Source organism: Pseudophryne corroboree, chromosome 3, assembly GCF_028390025.1.
Source record: "Pseudophryne corroboree isolate aPseCor3 chromosome 3, aPseCor3.hap2, whole genome shotgun sequence".
Lineage (NCBI taxonomy): Eukaryota > Metazoa > Chordata > Amphibia > Anura > Myobatrachidae > Pseudophryne > Pseudophryne corroboree.
The window spans coordinates 390,608,993-390,628,831 of NC_086446.1; the positions used below are offsets into that span (position 1 = coordinate 390,608,993).

Consider the following 19,839-nt stretch of genomic DNA (forward strand, 5'->3'; position numbering starts at 1 on the left):
TACCTGTAATCTGCAGCCAGTAAAATTGATTGCAAGTCTTGGGAGTGAACCAGAAATTGCAATCAATGTAGCTGGTAAATCATTAAACTTTCTTGTAGACACAGGGGCGGCCAAATCAGTGATAAATTCAACAGTGGGCATGAGAACCACTGGTAAGACAATTCCAGCCATAGGAGTAACAGGAGTAGTCCAGCACTACCCTGTTAGCAAACCAGCCGAGATTACAGTAGGGCCGTTACATACCAAGCATTCCTTTTTGCTGGCTGCATCGGCACCGACTAATCTCCTGGGAAGAGACTTGTTGTGCCAAATGGGGTGCGTCATTTATTGTACTCCTGAAGGTGTATTCTTGGACATACCTGAGAATCACGCTCAGGAAGTGCGAGACATGTTAGACTCCCCGTCAAAATTAATGTCACATACCATTATGACAAATAGGACTCCATCCCAAGTAGAGGAAATGACATCCCAGATACCAGAGTCACTTTGGACTAAAGATGGACAGGACACTGGATTAATGGCAAACGTAGCTCCGGTAGTTGTACAAGTAAAAGATGGTAGGATAGCTCCAAAAATCCCACAGTACCCTCTGAAGCCAGAGGTGGAGTTAGGAGTGTATCCCGTAATAGAGCGCTTGCTACAACAGGGCATTCTGGTAAGAACGTCCAGCACTGCCAATAGTCCCATCTTCCCTGTGAAAAAGAGTGGGGGGAGCAGTTACCGGCTAGTGCAGGATTTAAGGGGGATTAACAAAATAGTTGAGAGTCAGTTCCCCGTAGTGCCAAATCCAGCTGTCATCCTTATGCAAATCCCTCCCACTGCGAAATTTTTCACTGTTATTGACCTCTGCTCCGCTTTCTTTTCGGTACCTCTGCACCCTGACAGCCAATATTTGTTTGCATTCACATACAGAGGAGTCCAATACACATGGACTCGATTACCACAAGGTTTCATAGACAGTCCAAGTATCTTTTCCCAGGCTTTGCATGATTGTTTACAGTCTTTCCAACCAGAGAGTGGATCAGTATTAATACAGTACGTGGATGATCTACTACTGTGTTCCGATTCATTGGAAGCATCCCTGAAGGATACGAAACAGCTCCTGTTTCATCTTTCAGACACAGGACACAAGGTTTCCAAAGACAAGTTGCAATTATGCCAAACTAAGGTAAAATATTTGGGACACTGTCTAACACAAGGACTGAGACACCTGACCGCTGATAGAATTCAAGCAATTAGAGACATGACTCTGCCACAAACCCAGCAACAGATCAGAACAATTTTAGGAATGTGTGGGTATTGCCGTAACTGGATCCCAGGGTTTTCCATTCTAGCGTTACCTTTGCAGGAGATGGTCTCCTCAAACAAACCTGATCGGATTTCGCATACAGACGAGTCCGAGATGGCATTTGAGAGACTTAAACAGTGCCTAACGCAGGCACCAGCATTAGGTATGCCAGACTATGGGAAACCCTTTGAGCTGTACGGAACAGAAAGTGCTGGTTGCGCGGCAGGCGTCTTAACCCAAAAGCACGGTGATGCCAGCAGGCCAGTAGCATACTACAGCGCTCAGCTAGACACGGTAGCGCGATCCCTCCCCACATGCTTGCGAAGCGTTGCTGCGATAGCATTGCTAGTAACGAAAAGCGAAGATGTAGTGCTAGGTCACAACCTCATAATTCATACACCACATGCAGTGTCAGCCTTGCTAAATTCTGCCCAAACCAGGCACGTCTCATCAGCGCGGTTTACAAGATGGGAATTGGCACTAATGGCCCCCGTAAACATCACCATAAGGAGATGCAGTGCATTAAATCCTGCAACATATCTCCCAGGTGTGCCTGGACAGGCACAAAGGGTGGAGGATGAGAGTGGTGGGGAAGGAGAATTTAACACAAAGGAAGACACACATGATTGTATGGAATATTTGACCCAAAATTTTACCGCAAGGCCTGACATCAGTGACAACCCACTGGAAGATGTAGATCTAACTTTCTACACGGACGGTAGTTGTCACAGTCAGACTCGGGAGACTTGTGTACTGGATACGCAGTCGTAGATGACCAAGGCACCATAGAAGCGGAACCGCTAGGCCCACCTCACTCAGCCCAGGTTGCTGAACTGGTCGCCCTAACCAGAGCATGTGAATTGGCTAAGGGCAAATCAGCCAATATCTACACTGATTCTAGATACGCATTCGGGGTAGTCCATGATTTCGGAGCCCTATGGCGCCTCAGAAATTTCATGACGGCAGCTGGTACACCGGTAGCGCATGCAGCTCACATCAAAAGGCTTCTAACAGCGATACAGGAACCCGACAGAGTGGCTGTTATCAAGTGTAAAGCACACACATATAGCCAGGACCCAGTATCACTTGGTAACAGCCGAGCAGACGAAGCAGCTAAGTTAGCAGCTGGTACCCCCAGACAGACAGACACCACACAACTGATGGTATTTAATACCATCAACACACAGAAGTTGTGTGAGATGCAAAATTTGTGTTCCACACAGGAAAAGGCAGCCTGGAAGGCAAAGGGATTTGGCCAGGAGTCCTCAGGACTCTGGACAGATGGACATGGTAAACCGGTGGCCCCCAGAACGTATCTTCCATGTTTAGCTGAGGCAGCACACGGGCTGACTCATCTGGGCAAGGAGGGAATGTGCAAGTTGGTAAGAGCATATTGGTGCGCCCCAGGATTTTCATCTCATGCAAGTAAGAGAGCGATGTCATGCCTTACCTGTTTGAGAAAGAACATCGGAAAGGCAATACCAACAGAACCATCTCATATCCCACCTGCAGGCGGCCCTTTCCAGGTAATACAGATTGACTTCATTCAATTACCCCCTTGTCGAAGTTTGAAATATGTACTTGTTTGTATAGATGTTTTCTCAAATTGGGTCGAAGCATTTCCTGCGGCCACAAATACCGCTATGTTTACTGCTAAGAAAATTGTGCAGGAATTTGTATGTAGATATGGTATCCCTAGAATTATCGAAAGTGATAGGGGTACCCATTTTACAGGTGATGTCTTTCAAGGAATGTGTAAGTTGATGGGAATTGATAGCAAGCTGCACACTCCATACCGTCCACAGGCGAGTGCAAAGGTGGAAAGAGTGAACAGCACTATTAAAAATAAACTGAGCAAAGTTATGGCAGAAACAGGATTGACATGGCCAGAAGCTTTACCCATTGTACTGTACAGCATCAGAACCACTCCCAGGTCCCCTCTTAATCTGTCTCCCTTTGAAATCTTGTTTGGTCGACAACCGCATGTTATGATTAACCCTCAGGATGATTTGAAGTGTAACAATGAAGTGACTGTAAAGTACTTGATTAACATGAGTAAACAGCTAAGGAATCAAAATGATAATTTGAAGTTAGTGATTCCTGATTTACCAGATAGTAATTGTCATGACATTGAACCTGGGGATTATGTAATGATACGGAATTTTCTACGCTCAGGTTGCCTTATTGACAGATGGGAAGGACCATACCAAGTCTTATTGACTAGCACTACAGCATTGAAGGTTGCCGAGAGAGAGACTTGGGTTCACTCGTCCCACTGTAAGAAGGTTGCTGATCCAGAGAGGTCCCGTGATAAGGAACAGACGGTAGAGGAAGTTGTATCACTGGAGTGTCTGTTCCAGGAGGACTGAGGCGGCACCTGAGCATCGAGAATCACAAGATCAAAAGCAGATGTCGATCCCCCGTTTCCCTTTTATTGTTTTTCTCCACTTCCCATCCCCTCTCCCTCAAATTATTTTCTCCCCCTTCTCATTCTTCTCCGTTTCCTCCTAAGATGGACTTGCCTCAAGAGACTGTGATCCGGATTTTCCTGTTGACCATGATGTTGACCAGAGCAGTCTGTTCCGGCGAGAGTACCATGGAGTTCGAGAGGGGTTCTGGAATGGGTTCTGATGACAGAGATGGAGGCGTAGTTTTCCGAGAACAACATAATCAACAAGCAAAGGCGAGTATCAGAAAACGATCCGATAGCATTGACCATAGAAGGAATTGTGAAGGATTGTTAGCTGAAGAAAACTGTATCTGTAGGCTCTGTGACAATGTAGTTGAGGATGGGTGCATCAAGAAATGCCAATCCAGTTTTAATATCCACATGGACCGGCATCCATTAAGTGACTATCACTCCTTAGTGGGTAGTGTGTTAAATCAAACAGATTGTTGGGTATGCTCTCAAGTACCTCAAGGTCATAGCAAATCAGGACTAGTACCATTTCCTTTAACGATAGGGGAGGTACTTGAGCTAAGTGGTGGGAGGCCGGTGGACAGGAGGTTTAATATCTCCAGTCCTCCTAGTTTGAAGCTCCACCAATATCATGTGGATAGATCCCTCATATGTTTTAACATTTCCAATCCCCGAAAGCCGGGAAATTGGGAAGTGTCATGGAGTAACCAAACCATGACCTTTTCATATAGAGCAGATAGAATGCCGACAGATACAGAGCTTATACGCCACATAGCCAGTAGAGGAAAATCTTTCCGATATAGGTATACCCTAGGAAGTAGGATTACGAGAGTTGGAGAGGTATCACCAGGATACTGTGCACATATCGTACAAGTTGATACGTGTACTAGACAGATGGGAGAATTAGGGTTAGGAGATTTCACATGGAAGATGTGTAATATGGTTATGTCCTACTCCGTCCCATATGTTCTCCCCGATGATGCATATTTCATATGCGGGAGGAAGGCGTATAAGTGGCTTGCCCCAAACTCGGAAGGATTGTGTTATATTGGAAAAGTATTGCCTGAAGTAATGACTGTATCACATGCCAAAATGAAAGATATACACCGTGTTGCCCAAGCTCCTTATACTCACACCCATTACGAGCACGTAGTTAAACGGCACCTGATAGAAAGAACAGAGCATCCGGCCTCTGACATGATCCATGAATCCACCGGGATTCAGTTTCTAATCGCGTTAGACATCACTCGCACCGCCAGAGGAGTGTTGAATTATAAATACATATCTGCGCTCGCAAATTTGTTAGACAATATCACAGAAATGTATGATGACACGTTTAGGTATACTGGAAGAGAACTTCAAGCTTATAAAACAGAACTGGTTCAGCATAGAATGATTCTCAATTATCTGACGGCAGTAACAGGTGGATATTGTGTCACACTGGCAACGCAGTACGGTGTGAAATGTTGCACATATATTACAAATAGTACCGAGGACCCGGTCGAGGTCATAGACCAAAAGATGGACGATATTCTCCAACTGAAGTGGGAATTTCGCAGGAGACACAATCTCACCCTTGCTGCTGTGAGTAATGAGCTGACTGGTTGGGTGTCATGGTTGAACCCGCGAAATTGGTTCTCCGGTTTAGGAGAATGGGCTCAAGGAGTCATAATGGATGTAGGGAAGTTTCTCCTATGTATCTTAGGTGTTATCATAACGATAGGCTTGATATTTAGATGCGGTCAGGCTTTAATGAAGTGCAAACGAAGTACCAGAGTGATGAGTTTAAGGAGTGAGGAAACTGTAATTCCCATGGATTTGATTTACGACCAGACGGTAGAAACAATGATGTAATGAAAATGCGATTATACGGTCCGTTTCTTTCACCTGTTTTTCCGTTTTCCTCCAAGGTAAAAAGACCCACTTGGACGAGGAATTTGATGAGCCGATATACAGACAACAGATGGATTAAAGAAGAAGTTTTGACAACCTTATACACAGATTTTTGATGAACTATGCCATAGATCCCCAGTTTCCCTAGAAATTTTAAAATTACGCTAGCCCAACACTTTTGTAAATCTATGGACATTGACAAAGCTTTTGCTCGCACCTTATGGGCAAAAGCACAAAGAAGACTGCATTCAACAGACACCGAACAAGACTTCAACCGACAAATGTTCATTTACCTGACATAGAATACCACTGCATTTACCGTAATTATGTCTTTTCTTCATCTCTACAACATTCAGGTAATTACACACATAGTATAGGGAATACAGGCACAGATATCAGCAATCACATATTCCCCCATTCATGTATCATCAACTAAAATGTGCTCCCCATTTTGTTACAACCACAGCCGAAAAGAGCTCGGTAAAGTTTGACAGCCCATCCACAGACACGTACCGCGGGATAAGAAGGAATTCAAATGTATACTTCGCAATGCCTCGAAGCTTGATTTAAAACACGTACGGCACGATGATACATGACCCCCAAGCACGGATTCATACACACATGCTTCTGCTATCACACTAGGTCATACCCTTTTCCTACCTTCTCCTCTCCTCCCCTACCCAACCATGTAAATGTATTAACCCCTGACATATATTTTTCTCGTTTTGAAATGTTTTAGGAAGTGGCAGTTATTGTTGACTGCCAAAGGGTGGACTGTCAAAGTCAGAAAAATATCTCTATGCACACTGCCATATTTGCACCTCACACAGGTCTGCGCTGCGCATGCGTGCGCTCTCCCGTGCGTGCGCATACTCGCTGTTGCGGGCACCCGCGGGCGCGCGGTATGTGCATTTACGGTAGAGTTCATGTGTTCGTAGCGTGCGACTCAATCGTTACATATTTTCACTATATAATGTATTTTGTAGACCATGGTCCCTTTGATAGATTCTGAAAGTTTGGTTAATGTAGAATGTTCATGAACAGAGAAATCCCCCTTTGTTTGATAAGAAGGGTCAGACAGGAGTAATACAGTGGTGTTTAGTATCCATCGGAAGAGTATTTAATTAGCAATATTCCGGTGTTGGTTTGAAGCGGATTAATCGCTCGTGCGAATAGTTATGGACATAAGAAGTTTATGAACATTTACTGTATTTGCACTTACTTATCCATGCGGCGGGAAACCCAGTTTCCCTCCCACCTGAGCTGTTGGAAATAGTCACAGCCCACCTGTATGAATCAACCTATGACCTTTTGTTATAATGCGAGGAGGAATTCCTGTGTCCAATGAACAATGAGATTGTAGGGACCATTGAATTGTATTGTGTGTGGGGCATAAATAGACAAGCCGATCACATCCAGCTCTCACTCTTCAACGGTTATCATTGCTGAAAATCGGGAGCTGGATGTCCAGAGGCGCATGCGATCGTTTCCTTTGTGCGTAAGTTTTCTCCGCAATCATATTGTCTTTCTTGTTGTTATGGGCCATATCTCTCTCTCTTCTCCTCTTTCTCTCGTAGTCTCTTAAACGTAATAGTATTGTATTGTATTTCCTGTGTAGTTATCTGGTTAGGTAGTCTATGTTATATTGTAGTGTATGACTTGTATTGTATTAATTCTTTTGCAAGTATAACATTCATAATATATATATTAGGCGTTGGACCCTAAGCACGGTATCTGTGTATTTCTTATAGTGTTAAGTATTCTCAGAGCGTCGGTGACGCTCAAACAGCTTTTAAGTTAATAAGGTTACACTGTGTTGCATCTACACCCTATCTCTACACTAAGGTTTTACAGCATATTACATTGTTTATGGTTTAGATATAAAGGTTTAACATTGTGAGCATCTGCGCCGCTCGTGATCTCCTCGTGGTCTCGAGCGTCCGCTACGCTGATAGCGTAGCATTACGGTAGTCGCTCACCTATAAGTGTGCCCGATACCAACAGCGTATTCTCGTGAGCGTCTGTATCGCTCGAGCAGCCCGCTCCCGATACAGCGTCCGTTACGCTATAGTGAACCATTACGTTAGTCAGCAGCCAATAGCGTGCCTGCCTGTGATCTCTTGGCCGTGAGCGAACGTGACGCTTGAGCGTCTCGACCACGGCTAAGCGATTGTTACGTAACGAGCGTACCCTTACGGTACTCCATACGTAAATAGCGTATAGTGTTCTTAGACCTCATAAAGGGTTATATATAAGATAAATATTTAGCTTTATCAACCCTATGGGGTGTTTCCCCGCGTGACCTATCCTCTGGCGGGAAAGGGTACGCTGCCAATAACCGTTGTAGAAATTATCAATTTCTTACCGGGGGAAGACCACTCTTCCTCACACACCTCATTTAATTTCTCAGATGCAGGAAAAACTACTAATAGTTTTCTCTCACCAAACACAATACCCTTTTATGTGGTACCTGGGGTATAATCATAAATGTGTAATACATTTTTCATTGCCTCAATCCTGTAACGGGTGGACCTATTTGGAGGGTACACCAGTCTCATCGACGTCGACACTGGAGTCAGTATCCGTGTCGACATCTGTGTCTGTTATCTGAGGTAGCGGGCGATTTTAGAGCCCCCCATGACATTTGAGACGCTGGAACAGGCACAAGCTGAGTAGCCGGCTGTTCTGTGTCGTCGACCTTTTATGTAAGGAGTTGACACTTTCACGTAATCTTTCCATAAGTTCAACCACACCCGTGTCGACCCCGCAGGGGGTGACAACATATTTACAGGCATTCGCTCCGCCTCCACCTCATTATCCTCCACATACCTGTCGACACAGCCGTACCGACACACAGCACACACACAGGGAATGCTCTGATAGAGGACAGGACCCCACAAAGCCCTTTGGGGAGACAGAGGGAGAGTATGCCAGCACACACCAGGGCGCTATATATCACAGGGATAGCACCTATAAAAAGTGTTTTCCCTTATAGCTGCATATATATATGTATACTGCGCCTAAATTGTGCCCCCCCTCTCTTTTTAACCCTTTCTGTAGTGTATTAACTGCAGGGGAGAGCCAGGGAGCTTCCCTCCAACGGAGCTGTGAGGGAAAAATGGCGCCAGTGTGTTGAGGAGATAGGCTCCGCCCCTTTTTCGCGGACTTTTATCCCGCATTTTTATGGATTCTGGCAGGGGTTAATGTACATCCATATAGCCCAGGGGGTTATATGTGATGTATTTTTGCCAGCCAAGGTGTTAATATTGCTGCTCAGGGCGCCCCCCCCCCAGCGCCCTGCACCCATCAGTGACCGCAGTGTGAGGTGTGCATGAGGAGCAATGGCACACAGCTGCAGTGCTGTGCGCTACCTTGATGAAGACTGATGTCTTCTGCCGCCGATTTCCCGGACCTCTTCTTGCTTCTGGCTCTGTAAGGGGGCCGGCGGCGCGGCTCTGGGACCGGACTCCGAGGCTGGGCCTGTGTTCGATCCCTCTGGAGCTAATGGTGTCCAGTAGCCTAAGAAGCCCAAGCTGGCTGCAAGCAGGCAGGTTCGCTTCTTCTCCCCTTAGTCCCTCGATGCAGTGAGCCTGTTGCCAGCAGGTCTCACTGAAAATAAAAAACCTAAAACTAACTTTTATCTAAGAAGCTCAGGAGAGCCCCCTAGATTGCACCCTGCTTGGTCGGGCACAAAAATCTAACTGAGGCTTGGAGGAGGGTCATAGGGGGAGGGGCCAGTGCACACCAAATAGTCCTAAAGCTTTCTTTTTGTTCCCAGTCTCCTGCGGAGCCGCTATTCCCCATGGTCCTTACAAAGTTCCCAGCATCCACTAGGACGTCAGAGAAATGGGGAGATGTTTAAGTGATTCATTGGCGGAATGGTGGAACTTGGAAGGAGTGCAGGAGAGGTGGGAAAAACTGAAAAGTGCAATACTAAGTGCAACTGATCTTTGTATCAAAAGGGTTAGGAAAAGCACCAGGAAAAGGAAGCCAGTGTGGTTCACAAAAGAAGTATCAACTAGTGTGAAAGCAAAAAAGATGGCTTTTAGGAAATACAAACAGACTCAAAATAATAATGACAAAGAGGTGTATCTTGACAGACGGAAGGATGCTAAGAAAGTGATCAGACGTGCAAAGGCAGAAGCTGAGGAAAAAATGGCCCAGTCAGTAGATAAAGGGGGCAAAACTTTTTTTAAGCATAGAAGTGAAAGGAGAAAATCAAATGGAGGAATAATAAGACTTTAGACAGAGAGTGAGAATTTGGTGGAGGGAGACAAGGCAATAGCAGATCACCTAAATAATTATTTTTGCTCAGTATTTACTACAGAAGAAGGGATGGGGCCACAGTTAAGTAGCAAGGACATTCATAAAAATAAGGTAGATGAAAGTACATTTACAGAGGAGAAGGTCCTAACAGAACTTTCACAACTAAAAGTGGATAAATCAATGGGACCAGATGGGATACACCCAAGGATACTCAAAGAGCTAAAAGATGTGCTGGTTACACCGTTAACAGAATTATTTAACCAGTCACTAAATACAGGTGCCATTCCAGAGGACTGGAAAAGAGCAAATGTAGTTCCACTGCACAAAAGTGGAAGCAAGGAAGAAGCAAGTAACTACAAACCAGTAAGCCTTACATCAGTAGTGGGGAAAGTAATGGAAAAACTATTAAAAGAAAGAGTTGTGGAATATCTTAAATCAAACCACTTACAGGATCCAAAACAGCATGGATTTACTGGTGGTAGATCATGCGAAACAAATCTTATTGACTTTTTTGACTCTGTGACGAAAATAATAGATCAAGGGGGAGCTTAGATGTAGCATATCTAGACTTTAGTAAGGCATTTGACACTGTCCCACATCGCAGACTGCTAAATAAACTTGAAAGCGTGGGGGTGGATTATAAAACAGTTAAATGGATAAGAACCTGGTTGCAGGATAGGAAACAGTTGTAGTTAATGGAGTGCAATCTATGGAGGGAAATGTTACTAGTGGAGTACCCCAGGGATCTGTACTTGGTCCAGTTCTCTTTAATATCTTTGTTGGTGACATTGCAGATGGTATTGAAGGGAAGGTATGCCTTTTTGCAGATGATACAAAGATATGCAACAGGGTAGACACACCGGGAGGGGTAAAACAAATGATTGATGACCTAGCTAGGCTTGAGAAATGGTCAAGAACGTGGCAACTACAGTTTAATGCTAAAAAATGCAAAATCATGCACTTGGGTCTCAAAAACCCAAAGGCTAAATATAGTATCAAGGGTACTATAATGGAAACTACTGAGGAGGAAAGGGATTTAGGAGTCACTATTTCAAGTGACTTGAAGGCAGGAAAGCAATGCAACAAAGCAATGAGAAAGGCAAGTCAGATGCTTGGTTGCATAGGGAGAGAAATCAGTAGCAGGAAAAAAGAAGTGATAATGCCACTGTATAGGTCATTTGTGCGGCCCCATCTGGAATACTGTGTCCAGTTCTGGAGACCATATCTCCAGAAGGATATAAATACAGTAGAGAGTGTACAAAGAAGGGCAACTAAAATGGTGCATGGCCTACATCACAAAACGTACCCGGAAAGGCTAAAAGATCTTAACATGTATAGTTTGGAGGAGAGAAGGGAAAGGGGAGACATGATAGAAACTTTCAAATATATCAAGGGTCTTAACAAAGTTCAGGAGGGAAACATTCTTCAAAGGAAGAGAAGTATTAGAACACGAGGACATACACTGAGACTGGAGGGGGGGAGGTTCAGGGGAAATTTAAGGAAAAATTACTTCACAGAAAGGGTAGTGGCAAAGTGGAATAGTCTCCCATCAGAGGTGGTAGAGGCTAAGACTGTAGAGCAATTTAAACATGCTTGGGATAGGCATATGAATATCCTTACAAAGAATTAAGGTTCAAAAAGGGTTGAGATTACCTAAATGATAAAAAAAAAGGGCAGACTAGATGGGCCAAGTGGTTCTTATCTGCCGTCAAATTCTATGTTTCTATGTAACCTCCACAGATTTCTTTAAAACCTGTGTTTCAGTCTCATTATCCGCTATACTAGTAGAAATCTGGGATATCATGCCCTTAATAGAAGCCACCCACTGGGGTTCAGGTTCGGAAGGCTGAGACGTAATATTACATTTCTGAGTACATGGAATGGATTCCTCTGGTGAAGATACATACTTTGCAGCACAAGATACAGAGACCCTGGATATAGTAATGTGAGATTTGCATACACACACGTACAGGATAATGTCAGACACAGTTTCCCCCAAGTACCTTCAGAGAGACACAGAGTTAATGGAGCCAGCACACACAGCGCCCCAGTAGACAGTTATGGAATAAATGTATGGCGCTGACTGTGCACCCTTAATAGACTACAGTTATAAATACACCCCCCCCCCTTCTATAACCCCTGGTACCGTACAGGATGACTGGAGTTATGTGGAGGGTCAGCGCTCCATCAGCGTCTCTGTGTGATGTTCTGCAGGGAGAAAATGGCGATGGAGAGCTGGATCCGCTCTGAGAAGCTCCGCACCCGAAAATGGCACATCTTCTCGCACTTTACATTCTTTATACTTGGCCTGAGGTACAATTTCTAGCAGAAGTGCAGTGACCCTGATAGATGCAGTGACCAGTGTAAGGGTATTGCGCTGGCCCAGGGCGCCTCTCACAACGCCGCACCGCAGAGCCTCCGGAGTGCAGCTTCAGTACTGCGCTCCCACCCTGTTGCCGCCATTCACACTGGCTCCCTGCTTGTCGGGTCGCCGGTGTCCTGCTCACCACCACGATCTTCTGGCTGTTAGCCCCCGAGGCGACCGCCACCCCTAATGATCATCACCCTCAGGAGCTTAATGTCCTGTCAGCGGAGATAGTGGCCATTAACCTCAGAGGGTTGGACACTACTTCCCCCCCCCTCCCCCCTCTAAGTCCCTCGTTGCCAGCAGCCTCCCTGTGCCTAACTCTAACAAAAATAAGAAAACTAGAAAAACTCCTATGGAGCTCCCTTAGCTGTGACCGGCTCCACCGGGCACATTTTCTAAACAGAGTCTGGTAAAAGGGGCATAGAGGGAGGAGCCAGCCCACACTATTAAACTCTTAAAGTGCCCATGGCTCCCAAGGGACCCGTCTATACCCCATGGTACTAATGTGGACCCCAGCATCCTCTAGGACTTTAGAGCAGGGGTCTTCAACCCGTGGCCCGCTGCTATGGTTTCCATGGCCCGCCGACGCGCCCGCCCGCAGCGCACATATGAACACAAAAAAAAATAATATTTTTTTTTTCCCTTTCCCGGAGTCATGTGACTCCCCCGCACTGTCACTGGTTGCCTGTGAAGAAGGGGAGTAGCTCCTCTTAGGCTGGTCAGTGGTCTGGTCACCCTTACTGTGTCTCCCTCCCTGTGTCTCCCTCCGCCTGCAGTGTTGAATAGGTGGGTGAGAGCGGCGGGGACCCGGCTGGGGGGGGTGCGGCAAGTTACCATTGAGAGCAGGGGGCAGTGCGGGAACCCGGCGGGCGGGAGCGGAGGGGGTGCGGCAGCATGTATGCAGCCTGAGCATGGCTGTGTGCGGCGGGGACCCGGCGCGGGGGGGGGCTGCGGCAGGAGAATAAAAGTGTATAAGTGTTGAGGGCAGGGGGCAGTGCAGGAACCCGGCGTGCGGGAGCGGCGGGGACGGGGGTGCGGCAGCCTGAGCATGGCAGTGAATAAATTAGTATTGAGGGCAGGGGGCGTGGCGGGGGACCCAGCAGGGGGTGTATTAAGTATTAAGAGCAGAGATGGCAGGGAGCATGCTTTGACAATGCTGCTGTCTGTCTGTGATGGGGAGGAGGGAGGGTATGATAGCACCTATGTCTTGACATAGGCGCTATCATACCCTCCCTCCCCCCATCACAGACAGACAGCAGCAATATTGTGAAAGCATGCCCACATTATACCCACCAGTCCAGTGATACTGCCGTATGAGTCCAGTTCAGTGCTTACAGACCAACATCTTGAGAATACTCTGCGCATAGCGACTTCTAACATTGATGCCAACATCGACAAGCTGGCCAAGCAAAAACAATACCAAGTTTCCCACTGATATGAACTTATTATAATAACAAAGGTAAAGTAGACCATGTTTCATTCATTAAATTACAATAATTATCTTTTGAAGTCTTTTTTATGGTCTTATGAGTCTAGAAAAGGTCTCATTACAATCATAAATTAAAATTTAGATTCTAAATACCGCAGTATAGCTTAGTGGCCCTCGGCTTCGTTTCATTTTTTTATGTGGCCCACACTGTCTTAAAGGTTGAAGACCCCTGCGTTAGAGAAACATAGTTTGGATGAATGTAAGGAAGTTATGATAAAAAAATAACATAACAGCATGAAGATCATCCACAGACTAGGCACAGCTATGGGTCCAACTGATATTAAAGAGAAAGAACAGATGTTGACTTGATCATAGATTGGAAAAAGAAATAGTAAGACAGAAACAGTCATTTTATGTCTCTAGCTTTTGACGCCTGTGGCATCTCATGCTCCCCTGGCCCACCCAGGACAAAGCAACTCTGGACAGAGCAACCAACAGACCTACCAAGGTAATGGGTGGGTAGGGTGGGTGCTGTTGCTAGTTGGCAATCCTATTCCCTAGATTCTAGAACAAAGAAAGTTTACAGGTCATAGATTCCATGCAAACTACTGTTTGTTCGTCGGGAGGCTTGCCTAGCTGGTGGGTAGACTACCACATACCTGGTGGTTGCTTGGAAGATTGGTTGGTCTCCAGTAATGCTTGGCAAACATTTACTCAGAGGACCAATGAGTGGCATGCATTATGGAAAGTAGGAACATAACTTTTGTTGGTGCACTAGAGGTGTGCACATATCCAGGGAGTGTCCCTTAAATTGGGAATGGTGAATGTCTTGGCTTTTCATAGCTGTAACTATTCATTCTCTAATTATAGAGGGGTTGGCAAGCCAAAGGCAAGTAAAAATAACTGCACTCCTGGCCACTAAAGTTTAAACTATTAATAATATGAATTTCCTTAATAAAAGGACACGCTCTGAACTTGTGTCCAAGGTCAGAATAGGTTCTATGGCCCTCATTCCGAGTTGTTCGCTCGGTAAAAATCTTCGCATCGCAGCGATTTTCCGCTTAATGCGCATGCGCAATGTCCGCACTGCGACTGCGCCAAGTAAATTTGCTATGCAGTTAGGATTTTTACTCACGGCTTTTTCATCGTTCTGGCGATCGTAATGTGATTGACAGGAAATGGGTGTTACTGGGCGGAAACAGGCCGTTTTATGGGCGTGTGGGAAAAAACGCTACCGTTTCCGGAAAAAACGCAGGAGTGGCCGGAGAAACGGAGGAGTGTCTGGGCAAACGCTGGGTGTGTTTGTGACGTCAAACCAGGGACGACAAGCACTGAACTGATCGCAGATGCCGAGTAAGTCTGGAGCTACTCAGAAACTGCTACGAGGTGTGTAATCGCAATATTGCGAATACATCGTTCGCATTTTTAAGATGCTAAGATTCACTCCCAGTAGGCGGCGGCTTAGCATGAGCAAATCTGCTAAAATCCGCTTGCGAGCGAACAACTCGGAATGAGGGCCAATATTCCTATACTGTGGATTAATAGCACTGTAGGAAAAACATGTCTTCAGTTATCTTTGGTGAAAACAAGGCAAGAGTTGCACTATAAAAACAGATGGTGGCAGATTCTAGGCCTATTTCATATTTGGCAGCCAGAAAGTCCAGGAAGGAGAGAAGCTGATCTAGCTGTATTAGCATTAGTATACCATGCATTAAATTCTCTAATCATGGAGATAGTATCTATCTTTGCATGGCCTCAGTGAGGCCATGATAAGGACTACTGTAGAAGACAATCTTAGCTGGGTACACACGGAGATATATTGTACAATATACATTCTAATGTGGATCAAAATGACGTATCATGCATCGTATAGTGTGACAAAGCAATGAACAACTGCAGGTTGTATCTATGCTGCAATGATGCATCACGCCATCGTACACCAGCCAGCAGAAAAGCAGGTGGCAGATGGACATACCGTATATACTCGAGTATAAGCCGACTTTTTCAGCACTTTTTTTTGTGCTGAAAAAGCCACCTCGGCTTATACTCGAGTCAGCGTTATATGCCCCACAGTGCCAGATGTGCCAGATATGCCCCACAGTGCTAGATACTTACCCTCCGTCGCTCCCGCGCTGTCGTCTGAAGGAGGGACACGGAGAGCGCAGCGCGCGGCTCTCCTGTGTCCCTCTTGCGTCTCCGGCGGCAGCGGCGTGTGTTAAAGGAAGTGCCGGTTCGTGCACTTCCTTTACCACACAGACGCCGCTGCCGCCGGAGATGCAGGAGGGACACAGGAGAGCCGCGCGCTGCGCTCTCCGTGTCCCTCCTTCAGACGACAGCGCGGAAGCGACGGAGGGTAAGTATGTAGCACTGTGGGGCATATCTGGCACTGTGGGGCATATCTGGCACACATGGCACTGTGGGGCATATCTGGCACACCTGGCACTGTGGGGCATATCTAGCACACCTGGCACTGTGGGGCATATCTGGCACTGTGGGGCACATCTGGCACTGTGGGGCACATCTGGCACTGTGGGGCATATCTGGCACTATGGGGCATATCTGGCACTATGAGGTCTGTGTACGGGTAGAGCTGCATTTCCCACCCTAGGCTTATACTCGAGTCAATAAGTTTTCCCAGGTTTTTGTGGTAAAATTAGGTGCCTTGGCTTATATTCGGGTCGACTTATACTCGAGTATATACGGTATATGAGTAAAAGTTTTGTCCATGGGAAAGACATTACATCCCCCTTCAATGCTTCCTGTTTACACACTCTAGGTATAAAGGTACTGTAGGAACCTGAACTATAGAAGGATTTGCAAAATTATTCTAGGAAGCACTGAAGGTTTGAACCAACATTTGAAATATTAATTTAAAGAAACATTGCCCACAGTCAGGTGAACAGCCTTTGAATATCTCATTACTTAATCACTAGGGATTTTGTTACAGAGATCTAGGCCTCCCTTCCTGGTCAGAGTAGACAGTGCAGTTGTTGTCCAGACAAATCTGAACTTCAAATTCCCATAGATGACTGGGAATTAAAGCTCTGTGGGCTAACATGGCAGGCCTTAACTTGAGCAGATTAATATGAGCCTAGTACTCCATTATGGACCATCTGCCTCTCACATGTTTTGAGTGAATGCTCCGCAATTGTGATGGGAAACATGGAAAAGCCTTAGGCGCGAGGCCTTCACTTTTCTAATAGCTTTGTATAAGTGCATATTCCATACCTCCCAACATGACCCTCTCCAGGAGGGACAGAATGCTCTGCTTCTGGACTTTTCTCTTAATTTATGATTGCCACCACCTGTGATAAAACACCTTTCTTATCCATTAACCTGTTCAACACAGGTGCCGGCAATCATACATTAAGAGGGAAGTCCAGAAGCAGAGCATTGTGTCCCTCCTGGAGAGGGTCATGTTGGGAGGTATGCATATTCTGATGTTGAACTATCAGTGAAATGTAATCCTGACCACTTTCTCTGGAAGACAGAAAGAAGAGATATTGTCTATGTTTGAAAAGGAGTTAGAATAGATTTTAACTAATTTATGTAAAATCTGAGCCAGCCAGGATAGACAGTTATACCTTGGTGACTGATTAATATGTCCTGGTCTATTATGCAGTGGACTACTTTCCAACAAGGTGACAATAACATAACATGGAACCACTGCTTTCATTAAATGTGTGCAGGGGTAAGGTGCTATTGAGAGTTCAAACACCATTACAGGCCACTGAAACAGCTGCCTATAGTTATGGTGAACTAAGACCAAATGAAAACCTCATATAGGTCTATTTTGAGGCAAAAACAATTTATGGGTAAAAGAAATCCTGAACATTCTGTCTTGTGTGTATTCATTGCCTTTACATTTAGCTCTAGTCTGAATGAGTCAATTGACCTCTATGGGAAATGAATTGTACAGCCCTGGAAGGCTGGGTCTGCCAAATCTATTTCCCTCTGCTGTCAAGCTTTGTCTAGCAAGGGGCTGCAATTCCTTGAGCATAGCTTATGAGCCTTGTAGTAAACCCTGACTTCACCTATGAAATCTGGGCCAAATAGGTCTGTGTCAAATGGGCATGTCTAGTGGCCTCATTTTCCAAAAAATTATATCTACAAGTGGCCTCAATCTAGATCTGGTCGACCAGCGAGCCCTTCACCAATAATAAGGGTGGCTCTACTAATGGCCTTGAACAGCAAATATTTAGAAGCTACTACAGGTCCTGGTCTCCCATCCAGAGCACTGACAGGTTTAGTACTGCTTAGTTTTACCAGCTATGGCAGAATCAGGCTTTCTGAACAAAAAGCAAAAGACCTTCAGCATCAGTTATTTTAAAACTGAATTTGCCTTAACATTTAGTCCATGGGGTTGCTTTGAACTTATCATCCTCATGTGAACCAAAAGAAGAGTCAACTTCATGGCAAATAGTGCAGGTACATCTTGGAGCCCTGCCTAGTTGCTTAAACCCCATTTGTTTGACTAGGGTTGCTCTACAGCAGGCTACAGCAGGGGTGGGGAACCTCCGGCCTGCGAAGCCGTTTGCTCCAGCCCACCCGCTTGTGTCGGTGAGACATGCTGCTGCTCAGTCCGGCGGCAGCGTGTCTCAGCTGTCAGGGCAGGGAGGAGAGTGTGGCTATGTCGGGCGGCGGTGTGTAGGACTTCAAACCAGCCGCTGCTTCGTGAGCCAATCAGAGCTCGCGGACCGGCAGCCAATCAGGAGCTGCTGCTGCCGGTCCGCGAGCTCTGATTGGCTCAGGAACCAGCGGCTGGTTTGAAGTCCTACATGCCGCCGCCCGATATACCCGCGCTCTCCTCCCTGTCCTGACCCCCTGACAGCTGAGACGCCGCCGGATGGAGCAGCAGCAGCGGTAAGCAGCACAGTGGGGTGGGGGCATTTGTATACTTGGCACTGTGGGGGCATTTGTGGATTTGGCACTGTGGGGGCATTTGTGGATTTGGCACTGTGGGGGCATTTGTGGATTTGACACTGTGGGGGGCATTTGTATACCTGGCACTGTGGGGGCAATTGTGGATCTGGCACTGCACTATTGGGGGCATATGTGTATCACGTCCCATTTTAATTGGCCACACCCATTTTTTGGCGCGCGCCACACAGTACCTTTAAGGGGCAGACCTTTGGCGGGCAGGGTCATTTTTTTAAGTTGAGAATTTTTGTATGGCCCCCGAAGGATTTTATAAATATCCAAAAAAGGTTCCCCACCCCTGCTCCACAGGCTAGCTGGGCAAACTTGTATACCTCTGACTAAGCTTCCATTGTAAGCTACATAATTTGGTGGGAGATCTTGGCTGCTAGTGCCATGCTGGCCATTTGTATGTCACTATATGTGCCTCTTTGAAGAGGCCGAGGATCTAGTCACCTCTTCTGACTCACAGTCCACTGAAGAGAGAGACAAGCTGGACATACAGACTCAGGAGGGTTTAATAGTGGGGCATGGGGCTGGGACCCCCTCTGTCTTAATGGGTGCCCTAATGGTGCCAGCTTCGGGCAACAGTACTTTGCAAGCTACCGGCATGAGAAATGTCTGGTGCGGACACAGGTGCTTTGCCGCCTGCAGGCAATTTCAGGGAAGGATACCTTTTGACTGAACAGGCATCCCTGTGTGAATGTTCCTCTACATTTGCGCCTCATGTTTGCCGTCTGTGAGCAATTTCAGGGAAGGATCGATTTGTCCTGAACAGGCATCCCTGTGAATGTTTCTCCACATTCACTATAGCACCTCATGTTTTACCACTTGCCAGCAACTTCAGGAACAGATACATTTTTGCCTGAACAGGCATCCCTGAATAGTCTCTGGAGGGAGAGGTGTCTTTTGGCAGTAATTTGTACCTCAGACTCGGAATATATTAATATATTCCACTCACTTAACAGAAAAATATTTATGTTTATCATAATAAACAGTTTAAGTAAGAAAGAACCACTGCCAGCAGGAAGAGAGCACGTTATCTCTATCTCTTGCACAGAGAATAGAGGTGACTTGGCAGTGACTTTACCTCAGACTCTGAGGTGAAAGAAAAAACATTTATTCCACTCACCTGACTTGTGAATAAGTGAAAATGATAAATAACCACTGCCAGCACTGCTTAGTGTCTCTCCTGTCACAGTATTTGAGGACAAGAGAAAACAGCTATAAGTATTCTGTCAGAGACAGACCAAGCTTCC

At 45.9% G+C, this 19,839-nt stretch overlaps 1 long non-coding RNA gene across 1 annotated transcript in view; it reads right to left on the minus strand.

The window, feature by feature from the left end:
• Positions 1-19,839, minus strand: part of LOC135055700 (uncharacterized) — a 140,148-nt gene extending 120,309 nt beyond the window's left edge. Inside the window, exons 1-2 of the long non-coding RNA XR_010243794.1 lie at positions 19,713-19,839; positions 13,817-13,892 (exon numbers count right to left, since the gene is read on the minus strand). This is a non-coding gene — a long non-coding RNA (uncharacterized LOC135055700). The remainder of the gene's footprint in view (positions 1-13,816; positions 13,893-19,712) is intronic.